General features: G+C 37.8%; 1 protein-coding gene across 2 annotated transcripts in view; it reads right to left on the bottom strand.

Annotated features, from left to right (window-relative positions):
- The window catches only part of LOC120776567 (cyclin-dependent kinase 14), a 287,704-nt gene that overhangs the window by 230,191 nt on the left and 41,238 nt on the right, over positions 1–16,275 (bottom strand). The window lies entirely within an intron of this gene.

Below are 16,275 nucleotides of genomic sequence, written 5' to 3'. Positions count from 1 at the left end.
CATATACTCCATGAGTCACCATTGCGTCCTGAAAAAATTACGGCTTGGTTCGGTTTATGGACCGGCGGCGTCATTGGGATGATCAAGACCGGCACGTTACTGTGAATGAGAATGGCTACCACTCATTGATAACCGAATATTTTTGGCCCGAACAATATGTGGTTCCACAACAAGACGATTTGACGAAGAAGAGAAGACGAATCATTGTGCACCATGACAATGCGAGCTCTCACACATCGGCTCAAACCAGCGCGTTTTTGACCGTCCAAAACGTCAAATTGATGGGTCATCCGCCGTACAGCCCTGACTTGGCACCCAATGACTTCTTTTTATTCCCACACATCAAGAAAATAATGCGTGGTCAACGATTTTCGTCGCCAGGAGATGCTGTTGAAGCATTCAAAACCCATGTTTTGGAGGTGTCTCAATCGGAGTGGAAAAAGTGCTTCGAAATTTGGTTTGAGCGCATGCAAAAGTGTATAAATCTTGATGGAGAATATTTTGAAAAACAATAAAACCATTTTCGTTGATAAAAATTCCTATTTTCATTATTAGGCCAGAAATATACCTCTAGCCCTCGTATAACCAAGCTACTCCCTTAGTCAAATTAGTCATTTCCGTTTATTTGTCACTCAGTTTCTGAGATGTCGATCTGAAATGTCATTCATGTATCATGTCATCCTTTTCTTTTAAAGAAGCTGCTCTTTTGAAAGATCCACCGATAACGGACCACTGTAGCATATAGCTGTCATACAAACTGAATGATCAAAATTCAGTTCCTGTTTAGGAAACTATTTTATTTGACCAGGAATCTTCACGAAATTTGACATATGTAGATTATTGTCCAAGGCGGCAAGTATAATCGCCAAAGAAGTCGTTCTAATCGGATCACTTTGACATATAAATGCCATACAAGCTGAACCATCAAGAACAAATTCTTGTATGAATATTCCGAAAAATACTTAAAGAACTATGAATCTGTACTTGAAAGTTAGTACCGTAATAAATTTGTTGGCACAACTTAATTGAAAGGTATTTGCTGGGCCACAAAAGGTTAGCTACTTAACGCCAAATATTTGCCTAAATATATAGTAGAATATTATAGTCACAAAGACATTGACTGCTTTGGTGATTACTGAGGGGTTTTCCATGTGCCACAAGCAAATTTATTGATCTTTAGTAAAATAAAACAAAAAAAGCAGAAAGCGATTGACAAACATGCGGCAATAAATAATAAATTAATGATAATAAAAACGTTATCGCATACATAAGTATGTAAAGGAATTGCTAAAACGCGTCAACGTCAAAAGCGTCTAGGCAAAATACATTTCAACAGCTGACATATACATACATTGTACATCTGTATGCATCGATATATGGGTGTGTTTGTGTATGCAATGAGAGTCTGTATGTTAATTAATTGCTTATTTCACTTTCAGTCAATGCAAATTACACTGCTCGCTCAGACGTACAATTTTGATTTGCAGGCAATCGACCAAAAACGGCTGCCACGCTACCAGACAGACAGCCAGACACTCACACAACTCAGACCGACGATCGCAAGCGTCGAACAAAGAGGAACGCAGACATGCAGAGACATCGCACATTTACATACGAACCCTGCTCTGCCCACCCAATCGACTGCCTAGCGATCACAAATTTTCCACAGTTGACTACGAGTAGAAACATAGCAAGAATTGACTGATTTTGAAATAATAAGAATAACATACTAATTTGGCCTAGCAACTTCTACAATGTTTAAAAATAATTATGAAATCTGCTCCACAAGTGGAGAGTTCCACAAGCTACAAACTATCTCCAGAGGATAGGTGCAAGCTATCTCCAAAAGATATGTTCGAGCTATCTCTGCAGAAAAGATGGAGTAAAAAGTGCATAACTTTAAACTTTTTTTATCCGAGCTTCGAAAAGAAGACCCGCTGTGTGGTGGTTTTGCATCTAGAAGTCTCAGTTATCGCTTTAACGAACGCAATTTATGCAAAGACACAGCCAAGGCGCCGATGATGTTAATAGCGCCTATGTTGATGACGGTGGTGACGACAAAAGACGAACGTGACTCGACAAACACGTCACACAGAGTTTGCCAGTTACAACCAGGCAGTTATATTGCAACGCTCTGAGCGCCTGGGCGAACGAGTCGCTGAGTTAGCTGCTGTTCGTTGAAAATGGCAAACACTTGATATTATTTGCATATTATTAGAATGATATAACATTTATGTGTGCTTAACACATACTCTTCGCATTGGTAGTTATGTAAGTCGACTGTCGGCAAGCTTCCAGCTGAGTTTACGCATTCAAATTCTAAATTGACTGCGAAAAGTCTTACTATCTACCGCCTTCCTGCTCCAAAGTGTCTCCGTTTGTTCGCTTTGTGTTAAAGATATGTGAGCTTCAGCTTTGCATTGTGCTTTGACAAATGTGAATTCATTGTCCATATTAAAGGTATTTGCATATTTCTAAGAATATGCAAATATCTAGAAAGGAACACTTCTCCAGCCTGCTGAATGGCAGTGAAAGCATAACTCCAGGATATGGTGAAACCGATTCCCCAATCGATAACTTTGAGACAGACGTTCTCGTCTGAAAACCATAGCGGCGAGGGCCGATTGAATGTCGATAGAGCTATTCAGCTACGGTGGCGAAGGACTGGGGTGAAACTTCCATCCGCTTCTTGGAAGAATATAATCAAACGAAAGCATGACCGACGATTCGAATTTATGTGTGCTCTGCCCAATCCAAGCCTTTTCAAGATCCCAAATAAGGTTCTATTGAGCGTACTGCCTGAAAGATTAAAGTCCACAGTCAATAAACTGATTGGACCTTATCAGTGTGGCTTTAGACCTGGAAAATGAACAACCGACCTATATACATATTCACCATACGCCAAAGCTTAAAAAAGTACCCGTGAAAGGAGAATCGACACACACCACCTGTTTGGAGAATTCAAAGCTAATTTTGAAAGCTCGAAAAGAAACTAATACTGCTGTGTGCAGAGCTCCCTAAGGCGCGACTTCTTCAATCTACTGCTGGAGAAAATAATTCGAGCTGCAGAGCTGAGTAGAGAAGTACAACCTTCAACACGAGTGTATAGCTGCTGGCGTACGCCGATGACATCGATATCATTGGCCTCAACAAATGTGCCGTTAGTTCTACTTTATCCAGACTATATAAGGAAGCGAAGAAAATGGGTCTGGTCGTGAACGAGGGCAAATCGAAATATATCCTGTCATGAAACAAACAATCGTCGATTTCGTGATATGATTCCCACGCCACTGTTGACAGTCATAACTTCGAAGTCGTAGATAATTTCTTCTATCTTGGAACCAGCATTAACACTAACAATAACGTCAGCCTCGAAATCCAACGCAAAATAACTATTGCCAACAGGTGCAGAGGCGAGAGAAAGCTAACCTAAGAGCTCGTGCGGCACCCGATTTGCCTACCTAGAGGTCAAGAGTCAGCTGCCTGGATCAATTGCTTTCTTTCAGGTTTTTGTCCAAAACATTATCGTCTAAACTTTCACCGCAGATTATTCAGCGCTAATACCGCTTATATCTCATTTATCGACCCAGTTAAGTTGTTTTAGACATTTTTTTTTAGTATTAGAGGCCCTCATGTCGTCATCTACCATACGTCGCCATAAGGTTTTCAGACGTTCGCAATTTCTGGACCATTGGTGGGTTCCAATAAACAGCAGCCAGCATAAAGCCATTTTTGAGCTGTGAATTTCATAAATGTCACAATTTATATCAAACTAACTAAACTCAACTTACTTTAGTTGTGAATCATAAACTTGGTTACAATATTAATATTGAAGTATATAATACATACATATATGCTCGTTAAGAAACAAGTTCAATTCCTGAAAGAAGAAAATGTCCATAAAAGTCTCTCAAATATGAAACTTCAAATAAGAAATTTGGCTCTGCTTGCTTCAAGCTAATATAAATACAAATATTCATTACTCATTCCTTAACAACTAATCGCTAACAATTTTTAGGGAAGTAATCTAAAGAGATAAGTTTATTTTTGTAGAAGATATTTTGCCGAAATAATTTAGGATTCGAAGGGCATTGCTATTTTGGCGTTAATTTCATACTTCTGAAAGAAAAAATGAACACTGATGTGCTCACAGAGTTTATCTTATCTTCAATGTTGTTGCTTTTATTTATATATTTTTATACTCTCGCAACAATGTTGCTAACGAGAGTATTATAGTTTTGTTCACATAACGGTTGTTTGTAAGTCCTAAAACTAAAAGAGTCAGATATAGGGTTATATATACCAAAGTGATCAGGGCGACGAGTAGAGTCGAAATCCGGATGTCTGTCTGTCCGTCCGTCTCCGTCCGTCCGTCCGTCCGTCCGTGCAAGCTGTAACTTGAGTAAAAAGTGAGATATCATGATGAAACTTGGTACACGTATTCCTTGGCTCCATAAGAAGGTTAAGTTCGAAGATGGGCAAAATCGGCCCACCGCCACTCCCACAAAATGGCGGAAACCGAAAACCTATAAAGTGTCATAACTAAGCCATAAATAAAGATATTAACGTGAAATTTGGCACAAAGGATCGCATTAGGGAGGGACATATTTGGAAGTAATTTTTTTGGAAAAGTGGGCGTGGCCCCGCCCCCTACTAAGTTTTTTGTACATATCTCGGAAACTATTATAGCTATGTCAACCAAAGTTTACAGAGTCATTTCCTTTAGTCATTTCCATATACAGTTCAAAAATGGAAGAAATCGGATAATAACCACGCCCACCTCCCATACAAAGGTTATGTTGAAAATCACTAAAAGTGCGTTAACCGACTAACAAAAAACGTCAGAAATACTAAATTTTACGGAAGAAATGGCAGAAGGAAGCTGCCCCCAGGCTTTTTTAAAAATTGAAAATGGGCGTGGCGCCGCCCACTTATGGACCAAGAAGCATATCTCAGGAGCTACTAGACCGATTTCAATGAAATTCGGTATATAATGTTTTCTTAACACCCTGATGACATGTACGAAATATGGCTGAAATCGGTTCACAACCACGCCTTCTTCCAATATAAAGCTATTTTGAATTCCATCTGATGCCTTCTTTGTATAATACGAGTATAAACATTAGGAACCAATGATGATAGCGGAATAAAACTTTACACAAATACGGTATTTGAAAAATATGTAAATGACGGATAATGAAATCTCGATTATCACTTTACCATGCGAGAGTATAAAATGTTCGGTGACACCCGAACTTAGCCCTTCCTTACTTGTTCTTTCTTTATCTCAAACGCAGTAATCAACACAATTCATTTTTCAACAAGGCCAACGACAACATACCACACCTCCCCAGTTGCCCACCCACTCGCTGCCGAACACAGACAGTAACCACTTGTAAACCAACCGGCATTGTCATTATCAACGAACCGCCACCGCATCGTCATCATCATTCATGAGAAAGTCGACGCTCGTTCGCTCATCCGCTCGTCCGTCAAACTGTTAGTTAGTGATATTATTTTATTTTATTTTTTTATTTATTTGATTATTACATACAGACAGACATGCTTTGGTGCGTTGCTTAATTCCTACTGCGGGTGACTGAATGATTTTGGTTTTGTATGTACATATGTACATACATGCACAAGCATGCACACATCCGTAAACAGTTTGAGGTCAATGTGCTTATAAAAACACTTTGATTACATTTCGCTTCGCTTCATTTCATTTCATTACACTTCGATGCAGTTCGTTGATATTTCACTCGTTAAGTTGTGATTTTTATTTATTTATTTTCGTTTATGAAGTATTTTGCAATTAAATTGGAATTTGTAAATTTTAATTAAATGTGCATTGGCATTTTGACATCGAGCATAACACAAAAACAACAACAACAGCTTGGTGGTGACGCATTCATGTGTAATGAAGAATTGTTCCTTGTACGAGACTCTCGTGCCAGCTGTTGCATGAGATGAGTGTGTGTGTGCAATTGCACGTGAATTAATTCACAAAATTTTGGTTTTTGTTGTTGTTGTTGGCGGTAAACAGGTGTGTCTAGTGTACTTTTGGTTTACATATAAACATTATTTATATATGTGTATATGTGTATGTATACTAGTACAGTCGTGTTTTAAACGATAAAAGAACTACATCAAACACACATTCCGGAGCATTTTCTTAAAGTGGTTCTGACCTTTTCCACGAACGAAACCTATAAAAAGTTGTATGGAAAATACTATTCGTTGACTAAAAGTTATAAAAGATCAAAAAAAAAATGTATGGCAAGCCTAGTGTTGCACTCTGGGAACTCACAACCTTATCGTAGAGCTAAACATTTTTGATGTTACACATACTCAGAACGTTTTGACATACGACCGCTACTTGTGTTGTTTACAGTAACATTAAATATTCATCTCAGCCAAAAAATAGAATTAAACCGTGAAAATTTTCGCCCGATTACACACATATGTTTTACTGCGTTCGTCGCGGTCCAACTCAGTAACAGTGCATCGATGAACTCAATACAATTTTTAGCAATGACACACCAATAAGAAGCAGTGTTTATGGTTGGTATGGTTACTTCAATTGAGGTCGCAGATCACTCCAAGAGGGATTTCGTGAAGACTATGCCATATGTTGTTCCGGATTTCCTATTGATATTGTGCGGAAAGTAATATGATAGATAATGTGACCTATCGTGAGATAGAGACAACTGTAGACATTAGTGAAACCAGAATACATTCAATATAGCATAGACAATTGAGTGTAAAAAACATTTGTTCACGTTGGAGCCCACACAATTTGTCGATCGCCCAAAACACTGCTCGTGTAGATTGGTCGAGAGAAATGTTAACCAAATACGAAAGCGGTGCTTCGAAATATGTGTATGACAACGTGGCAGGTGATGAACGAGGATTTACGTGTATGAGATCGAACGTAAACAACAATCTACTGCATGTGTGTTTCAAAATGAGCCAAATCTGGACATATCGCAACCATACCACTAAAATAACGCAAATTCTGATTGTTACATTGCCAGTTGTCTTTCAAGAAATTAAAAAAAAAAAAACAACTACCGAAGGCGACTCACTCAAACATCGACTAAATCAATTCAATTTGACGATTCATCTACCGTATGGACCTGTCATGGGACCGAATGACTTCTTTTTATTTCCATATGTAAAAGATAAACAAAGAGGTGAACGTTTTACGACACCTGAAGAGGCGTTTGATGCGTTCAGAACGCATGTTTTGAAGGTATTCCAATCAGAGTAGGAAAAGTGATTCGAAAATTGGTTCGAACGCAAGCAAAAGTGAAAGGATTTAAGATCCTAATATATTAAAATTATAGAAATTCAAAAACGATTTCCCATCGTTAATAACTGTGGCTGCCCTCTAAACCCAAAATATAAAAGGCAGCCTATGTAGCAGTAATTCATATATGCACTCAGGTATACAATGAAGTCAGTAAGAAATGAAATTATTTTCGCCATGATATGTGAGTTACAACTTAAATAGTTGCCAATCCCACAAACATATGTTCAATACAATAAACGACTTTCGAGTGTATACCATCAGTTTAATGTTTCGAGACATACGACTCAGCATAAGATGTTATGCTTCAGTAGGAAAAGTTAATGTATTCGAGAGAGACCCTTAAGAACACTGGGTAAAAATTCCAGGGTAAAAATTCCAGGAAACCGTAAAACCACTACGAAACTTTGGCAGATAGTATAATGAATAAATCAGTCGAGGAATTGTTACGTGTTTTTTTTTATTCCAAGAGAGATATTACCATATACACAGAACCGACATTAATATTTAGTATTAACCAACCAGGAAAACATTTTAACTTTAACCGCAACGAAACTATAACACCCTTTACAGGTTCATGTTGTTCATTTCATGCTATAAAAAAGGATATGAAAGATCTTTATCCGATATCGGCGAATGTGTGTAGCCTCTTGGGAAGAAGTCATGCCGAATTTTTTAGATCTATAACTCAAAAATTTAGACAATAATTGGCTTATACTTATATAGACGGTTAACGACAGACCGATGGCATGATTGAGTCGATATTTTTTGTAAGGACTCCGAAGTTTCCTTCTGGGCAACAGACATTGTGACAAACTTCATATAGCCTATTCAAGTTATAAAAATACTGAACAGTTACTCATTAATATATGGACAAATATATTTTAATATGACAAATTATTGAAAATGAAATTCCATGAAAGTGCTGCTATTTTTCAGAACATCCCTGTATACAACACCCACTGTGACTAAACCGGTTGCCATGCTTTAATTAAAAATTCTGTGCACAGGCCGCACAACCACTTGTTTTACTTTCACATTTCGTTTCACTGCAGCTTCCTCGAGACGCCACTTGTATTTTAACTAATTAAATTATCTTATTGAAGTGTTGCCAAATCCTTGGCAGGTAGAATAATTAATCTATTTCTGAAGTGGAGGAAAACATGCGCAGCATATCTAATTTTGAAGTTCATATACATATACAAAAACACATACATATGTATACGAAAGCATTCAGGGTCAAGAAAGGGCATACAATTGGAATGGAAGGCTTTGTCTAGACCATACCATGATTTATGTTCGAACACATTTGTTTTCAGCAATGTAACTAATTAAAAGTTGCGTGTTTTATAAAACCTGAATGATTTCAATTGATATGATCATAGAAAGGCTTGACAACACTTCAGACCTTTATTCAAATGCCATTTTTAAAATAACCGCAAAAGCAATACGGCTGCGTAAACTGACGTTGAGCAATACCAAAAGCTCCGTCAGGGTCGAGAAGGACCTCTTCGAGCCGTTCGATACCAAACAAGGTTTCAGACAAGCGACTCCCTATCGTGCGACTTCTTCAATCTACTCGTGGAGAAAATAAATCAGCCTTCATAGCTGAATGCAGAAGGTACAATTCTCTATAAGAGTGTAGAGCTGAGTAGCGTAAGTCGATGATATTGATATCATTGGCCGTAACAACGCCGTCTTCAGATTGAACAAAAAGCGAAGCAAACAGGTCTGGTAGTGAACGAGGGAAGACGAAAATCTCCTGTCATCAAACAAACAGTCGCCGAACTCGCGATTTGGTTCCTACTTCACTGTTCACAGGTCCATCTTGGAAATAGCTTTAACACCAATAGCAATTACAGCCTCGAAATCCAATGCAGAATAACTATTGCCAACAGGTACTACTTCGGACTGTGTAAGCTAAATCCTCTCTCGACGAGCAAAGACCAAATTCTACAAGTCGCCCATCATTCCCATACTCCTATATGGTGCAGAGGCATGGACAATGACATCATCTGATGAGTCCGCCGTAGAGGAGTTCAAGGGAAAGGTTTTCCGGAAGATTTATGGCCCTTTGCGCATTCCGTAGTCGATGGAATGATGAGCTGTACGAGATATACGACGACATTGACATAGTTCAGCGAATTAATAGACAGCGGCTAAGCTGACTGGGTCATATCGTCCGAATAGATGAAAACACTCGAGCTCTGAAAGTATTCGACGCAGTATCCGCCGGGGAAAGCAGAGGAATAGGAAGACCCCCAATCCGTAGGAAAGACCAAGTGGAGAGTGACCTGGCTATACTTGAAATCTCCAATTAGCGCCAAAGAGCGAAAAGGAAGAACGATTTTCGCGCTGTTGTATATTCTGAACATGAAGTAAGAAGAATACAAGAAATGGTTCCACGAGCCCCTTATATAGTCTAAAACATAGTAAATCTACAAACCGGCACTTAGCAACATATTTAACTACTCTTAGTGTCATTTAAAGTAAAAGCAATCCCAAAATATTTTATTATTTGTTCTGCTTCTTTTTTTATATTTTCTTTTTATCAAACAGTAGCAGACAGTAACAAAAGTAAGCAATGAAATATTTGATATTAGCTTTACGTACCACACCACAGGGCTGTGAAAAGTTTCTCAATTAGTTTGTTTAGATTCCTTCATTTTCCACACAATTCACGGGTTTTTGTTTTCCGTATCGCTGCCATTGGAGGAACGCCAAACACAAAAGCGAAATAATGAGCGTGTGTGGGCGGAAATCAAAACAAGCCAAAGCTTAGCGGCGCATGGCAACCATGCATGAGCAACAAAAGTCCTTATTTTGGACACACTCTCTTTCATTTCATATTAAATTTGATTGAAATCTCCGATATTTAATTTTAAAGTAAAGTTTTAATTTTTCGATTACCAAAGCGTGATTGCGGCAAAAGCAAAAAAAAAAAAAAACCACATTAAACAACAACAAATATATTTGTGTGTTTTAACGACACATTTAACAGTCTCGATTGGCAAACTTTTTTATGAGCTCTTGAGTGATTTCACGTCGCGTTGACAATCGCAGATGGGGGCACACATCACTTTACTAACTACTTCAATGGCATATACATACGTCAAATATATTAGCATCAAACAAGGTTATTAGGAATAAAGCGGCAAACAGTTGCATGCGGTCACACACTTGCGAAGTAGTGCGTCGGTGGGAATATTCATTATTGAAAACTTGGGAGAAATTGAATTAGTAATCAATAAAGAAAGCAAATAATGGATATGTCACTGGTATCTTGGCAGACTGGCGCGAGAGAATCAAAAACAATAATCATAATCATGCCAATATTCTTACTATTGAATGCTTTTGATTAATTTATTGCTTCTAATTTAATGACAAGGATATAAGGATGATTTTTGAGAACATTAAAAAAAGGATAATATATGAGCTAAAGTAACTTTGCAGCTGCGATAGCTTTAAAAACAATGAGCCAATATAATATACAAGGTGTGTCGCAAAAGAAACAGAACTTTTTAAATATAACTGTTTCTGGTGGCGCCACCTATTCGTGGGTATATGAAATAAAAAGTTTGATCTCTTGCTGACATTTCGTAAAAATTTTAAGATTTTGGATAACTACAATCGATGTTATCGATCAAAAAGTGACAGCAGCTTTTGGTCATCGGTCGTCAAATGCAAAGAGAAAATATTACATTTTGTTTTAAACTTTCGAAAACGTTTACTGAAACATTTCAAATGATGAAAAAAGTTTATGGCGATCAGTGCCTATCCCGTAGTAATGCGCATGAGTGGTTTAAGCGATTCCAAGAAGGTCGTGAGGACCTCTGTGACGATCAGAAGTCGGCCGTCTTCAGAAGTCAAAATAAAGACAATGCTGATTTGTTTTTACGATTCCGAGGGTATTGTACACCGAGAGTTCGTCCCACCTGGCCAAACGATTAACGCTGTCTTTTACCTTGGTGTTATGAAGCCTCTTTTGTCACGCATTCGTCGTGCTCGACCACAATACCGTGAGGCAGGGTCCTGACGCCTGTTGAAAAATAATGCGCCGTGTTATCGGTCGACGCTTGTCACTGATTTTTTGAAAAAAACACCTTATTAACCATTAATCACTCACCCTACTCACCTCATCTGGCACCCTGTGATTTTTACCTATTTGGAAAACTTCATTTGCTCACGAAAAAACACTGGTTTCAGGACATTTCAGCTATCCAAAAGGCGACAACCGATATTCTCAAGAGCATTACGAAAAATGACCTTAAATACTCATTTGAAACGCTAATTGACCGGGCTAAACGCTGTATCGAAGCACAAGGAAGCTACTTTGAATAAAAAAATATAACTTTTGAAAAATATTAATTTTTTTTTGTTTTTTTAACATTCCTGTTTCTTTTGCGACAGACCTTGTATATGGCAGTACAGATAGAAAAAGATAAGTAAAAAAAGATATTTCCTTATAATTTGAAATTTAAAATTATAATGATGGTAGTAGAGGTTCCAAAAGGATTCAGAAGGGTTGACACATATTTTTAAAATATTTAATACTGGGTCGAAATAATCGAAATGTTTTAAACGAACGTTTTAGAAATATTATATGCCATTTATTAGGAATAGCACAAGTACACGGTTTAAAGTGCCAAATATGCATAGATATTAATAAGTCATTTAAGTATATTGAGTTTCCCACGAAGTTCGTGACACCCAAAAGAGCTGAGTCAATTTAGTGATGTCCATTTTTCCTACTATCTGTCATATATACACCAACTAGTCTGAAATTTTGCACACGTCCTTTTCTTTCGAAGACGGAATCGCCCTTATCGGTCTATTAAAGCATGTACCATAGCTGCTATATAAACTGATCGATCAAAATCAATTCCTTGAATGAAGAACTCTTTTATTTGACCAGATATTTTCGAATTGTGGCATGTATTACTATCCAAGGTCACGTTATAACTCTTCAACAAATTGTTCAGTTCGGACCACTATCGCTATCGATCATCAGTAATAACACATATTTTTCTAAACTTGTGTGTTTTTAAAACAAAAAATTAAGGAAATAATCAAATATTGTTTCACTCATGTTTTCGAACTAGATTTTTTTTTTTGTAATTTGATTTTGTGTTAAAGTTACAGAACCCTAATTTGACGCCACCGAAGATTTTTTTTAGAACTCGGATAGTTAAACATCACTGACACTTGCACAGAATAGAAGTTCGCTCCATATCGCCTTTTCAAAAGAAATATGTATACTTTCTTTTATATTCCGTCAGTTGACTCTATACCCCTAATCTAAACTCGAAATGTAGTAAAATGTTTAAGGAGCTACTCAATTGCCTGAGAAGCTTTGAAAACCTCTAATCCGGTTCCTAGGTACTACACTCAATCACCTCCCAACGCAGCATATAACTTTTTGCTTCATCGACTTCCTTTCCAGTTTCCTTCGACTTCGATGGCGATATATTGGGACAAAAAAGTACCCAGGCATTGCAAAGAAAACGTAAATATTTAACTATTCTTCAATATTTATTTTGTCGCCTTCAAAGTAATCCCCACCAATTGTAATACACCTATAGTATGCCAACGATTTTTCTTTCCAGTCCTCGAAACACTTTTCAAAAGCATTTTTTGGGTTGATCTTCAGCTCCTTCAACGCATTTTGTTTTATCTCGTTGATCGACTGAAAACGGTTTCCACGAAGCGGCAATTTCAGTCTGGGGAATAATAAAAAAAATCATACGGAGCCAAATCTGGTGAATACGTGGTTGATCGATGGTATTCATTGGGTTTATAGCTTTAAATTCGCTCACAATCGTGACTCGATACTAAGGTGCATTATCATTTTTCAAAATCCATGAATTGCTCTTCTACAATTCCAGCCGTTTTGGACGGATGCTTTCACGCAAGCGCCTCAATACGGCCAAATAGAACTTCTCATTGACCGTCTGTCTCTCCGGAACAAATTCATTATGCACCAAACCGCGAATATCGACAAACAATGAATTAGCTTGATTTTTGAGCGGTTTTGACGAGGTTTTTTGGTTTCAGCTCGTTTTTTCCCCTCCACATTTTCAAAACTCATAAACCCGTGTCTCATTGGCAGCTATAATGCTCGCCATGAATGTGGGAACGGAATTCGCACCATCAGGCATGTCCACTGAGACCAGTTTACGTTAGTCTTTTTGAAAAAAATTCTGCTTTACAGGGGCGAGTCGAGCAAGAACGCGTTTCATACCCGAAATATCGACCTAAATCATTCGAAGGGTCTCGCGAGAGATGTCGCGTTCTCTTGTCATCTCTCTAGCACTTTCCTGGCGATTTTCAAGCACCATATCCTATAATTTTTTAATATTTTGATCAGTTGAAGGATTCGAATGTCGTCCAGAACGAGGCATGTCTTCAATGATTTCTCGACCGCCTTTGGAGGCTTTGTTTCACTCGTAAGCTTGTGTTTTTAATAAAACTGATTCACTAAAGCCTTTTCCAACAATCCCAACGCTTCCACAAACAAAATTTTGTTAAAAATACAAAATTTGAGACAAATTCTTTGTTTGATATTTTTATCCATTGTAAAAAACGCAAAGTACTGCTGAGGTGTACCAACATAAGCAACTGTTGTAAACAATCTGACGTTTATGTTAGTCGGTTAACGCACTTTTAGTGATTTTCAACATAACCTTTGTATGGGAGGTGGGCGTGGTTATTATCCGATTTCTTCCATTTTTGAACTGTATATGGAAATGCCTGAAGGAAACGACTCTATACAGTTTGGTTGACATAACTATAGTAGTTTCCGAGATATGTATACCAAATTTAGAGGGGGCGGGGCCACGCCCATTTTTCCAAAAAAATTACGTCCAAATATGCCCCTCCGTAATGCCATCCTTTGTGCCAAATTTCACTTTAATACCTTTATTTATGGCTTAGTTATGACACTTTATAGGTTTTCGGTTTCCGCCATTTTGTGGGCGTGGCAGTAAGCCGATTTCGCCCATCTTCGAACTTAACCTTGTTATAGAGCCAAGGAATACGTGTACCAAGTTTCATCATGATATCTCAATTTTTACTCAAGTTACAGCTTGCACGGACAGCCAGACATCCGGATTTCAACTCTACTCGTCAACCTGATCACTTTGGTATATATAATCCTATATCCGACTCTTTTAGTTTTAAGACTTACAAACAACCGTTATGTGAACAAAACTATAATACTCTCCTTAGCAACTTTGTTGCGAGAGTATATAGACAGACAGACCGACAGACAGACGGACATGACTAAATCGACTCAGCTCAACATACTGATCATTTATGTAAGTACATACATATATACTTTATAGTATTTCCGTCGCTTCCTGCTGGGTGTTGCAAACTTCGTGACAAAATTAATATACTCTGTTCAGGGTATAAAAATATTTTTCGAATGCGAAAATACCGCAAATAAATTAATTTATTTTACCCGAATGGACCGTGGAAAATATTAGGTATGTCTGTTGAAATATCTGATATTTTTAAGTATTATTATTTTAGTATTAATAATATTCGAATATTTAATTTAAAATTTATTTATTTAATTAGAAGTAATACTTCCAACAGCAATATGCACGATAATTTAATTAAATTGTGTGCTGAGAGTTTCATGCATCATCCAACTTAAGCGCATATTAAGCATTAAAGCCAAAAACCACTAGCGTTGCCGGCGTAAAACCGCAAACAAATATAATACAGTCAGCGAAATTGCTGTAACTGGCGGCGTTGACTTCGATTCATTGTTGTAATTTACTCATATTGTTCATGTTCATATAGATATACATATGTACATATGTACATATATATGAAGGTGTGTATGTCGTTATATGTAAACAACCGTTACGGTGCTGCTTGTTTTCTCAACTTTATTAATAATTTGATTTTTTATTGCTCTACAGTTGCCGTGGAATTGCATTATTAACGCAGCAGCTGTTTAAAATTATACACAAGTATTGCGTGTGTGTGTGTGCGTGTGTGTATAAGCAGGCGTTAACACAATCAATTACAAACACACAGTTGTCGGTCAATCGATCGATTCGCGTTGCCGCCGCATGCAGCCGGCGTGGTCAGGTGTAATGCGATTTTAACACAGTTTTTCACAATTTGTGAGCTTTTTACTGTTTTCACTGCCATTCACTAGGCGCTGCAGCGAGCGATGTTTGCTATTTCGCAGCCGCACGGCAATTACGGCAACTTTCCCATAGGCAGCAATGCACCTACATAGCTACATACACAGATACCAATATACGCCACATGTATATTAGGGTGGGTAGAAAACAATATTTTTTTTTACCACGTTCTTGGAAAAAATAGGTTCTGAGACATCTCTACTAAAATCACTTCAGGTATGAGCTCTTAATTGTAACGGAAATACACTCCGCCTTACAGTTTTCAATTTTCTTCTTATTATCAGATAGAAAGAGCGCGAAGTGGACGGACAACGGCCAGAACTCATTGGAAGACTTAGTCAGTGTGCTCTTTCCAGGCTGTAAAGTCGCGGTAAGTCCTAGCGGTAAACGTTTCCGAACACATCTTTACGGAGAATAAAATACAATAATCAATCCATACAAATTTCCCGGTACGGACGGAATCATTCCAGCAATGCTACAGAATGCGCTCTGTCTATCCGCGCCATGGCTAAAAGCGATTTTTAGGGGATCTATTCTGAATAATATCTAGTCAATGGGTGTTGGTCCTGCTATAAAACGCTGGATCTGAAGCCTTTTGGCCTCTAGACGGATAGGAGCAGAATGGAACGACGGTAAAATGACCAAAGAAGTCTGTACGAAGTGCTATATTTGCCTCTATGGACATTAGTGGTGAATAAACTGCTAAAAAATTTGGAAGGCAAAGCCTCTTAAGATAATGGCATATGCGGACGACATTACCAGCTTAACAACCACTCTCATGACATTTCAGAACTGGGCATC

This window comes from Bactrocera tryoni, chromosome 5 (genome assembly GCF_016617805.1).
Source record: "Bactrocera tryoni isolate S06 chromosome 5, CSIRO_BtryS06_freeze2, whole genome shotgun sequence".
Taxonomy (NCBI): Eukaryota; Metazoa; Arthropoda; class Insecta; order Diptera; family Tephritidae; genus Bactrocera; species Bactrocera tryoni.
The sequence above is the reverse complement of the archived record's forward strand: the minus strand, read 5'-3'. Positions and strand labels throughout refer to the sequence as shown.